Genomic DNA, 1,391 nt, shown 5'->3' with positions numbered 1-1,391 from the left:
CAGCATCTCAGATCTTCACTAATAACTTTATTGCTTCCTGTTCCCCCTTCTCTCTCTCATGATTAACAACAAGAATGATCTTTAAAAAACATTCACATTGGAACTATTTAAAAAACATTTAATGGCTTTCCATTCCTTTTATAGTGGAATTCAAATATTTTTCCATGGCTAATGGAGCACCTCATGATTGATCCTTTCTGTGTATCTCTCCTCCTGGTTTGCCATGGCCTCTTTATTTCTTGAGCTTCTCAGAATCTTTGCACGTGCTGTTTTCTGTCTGCAACTTTCTCCCCAGTATCTATGTCAATATGTCTTTCTTATCTTTCAGCATTCTACTTAACTGCTACCTCCTCCCAGTGGCCTTCCCTGTCACACTCACTAAGGATTCACCACCCATACCAGCAGTTACCTTTTATAAGTCATATCAACCCAATTGATTTGTCTCTTCCATCCACTAATGTGTTCTACATTTATAATGTTTATTTATTCCCTAGTGTCTCTGCCACTAAAATCTAAACTACATGAGAACTCTGATCTATTACACATTATATCTCTGTTCAGTTTATCAAAATATCTTCAGTGCTTACTCAGTTTCTAGAGTATAATAAGAGCTTAACTAGTGTTTTTGAAATAAATGAATGAATGACTATCCCATATGCTGTGCTGTGCTTTGTCGCTTAGTCGTGTCCAACTCTTTGTGACCCCATGGACTGTAACCCACCAGGCTTCTCTGTCCATGAGGATTCTCCAGGCAAGAATACTGGAGGGGGTAGCCTATTCCTTCTCCAGGAGATCTTCCCGACCCAGGAATCGAACCGAGGTCTCCTGCATTGCAGGCAGATTCTTTACCAGCTGAGCTACCAGGGAAGCCTGACTATCCCATATATACATGTAAAGTAACCAAAAACCCTAGATTAAATGTTCCTCTTGTAGTTGGAGGTCACTGTGGCAGGGAATTATCAGTGTTTGAGGTCTCCTCTCTAACTTTTCCCTAGAATTACCATAATAAATATGACAAGAGATATCTATAGATATTAACAGATCTCAAAATTGTTTGTCACATAATTCCCAATTAGCAATGCTCACATGATAACTCAGGTAAAATACAAAAGACCTATGAACACACTGACCTCTGAATTATGGGTCCAAAATGCCCAGAGGGAAGCTAGTCTTGTATTCAGGACTTGAGAGTTCACATAATTAAAGCTCCAGAAGTCATGTGAGTCAGTATGCACTTGGGATTTTTACAGGACAATTGCAACTGTTATTTATGAAAAATTCAGTATTCTACTAAAGCCTTGAAAGAGACTCAAAGCAAGTGATAATTCTGACTTCTAGCTCAATTAAAACAGATGCCTGAAAGAGTGCAGCCATGTATTGCTGTGTTTAGA

The sequence above is a fragment of the Bison bison genome, unplaced genomic scaffold (genome assembly GCF_000754665.1).
Source record: "Bison bison bison isolate TAMUID 2011002044 unplaced genomic scaffold, Bison_UMD1.0 scf7180017864503, whole genome shotgun sequence".
Classification (NCBI taxonomy): Eukaryota; Metazoa; Chordata; class Mammalia; order Artiodactyla; family Bovidae; genus Bison; species Bison bison.
This window is presented reverse-complemented; position numbering follows the sequence as displayed.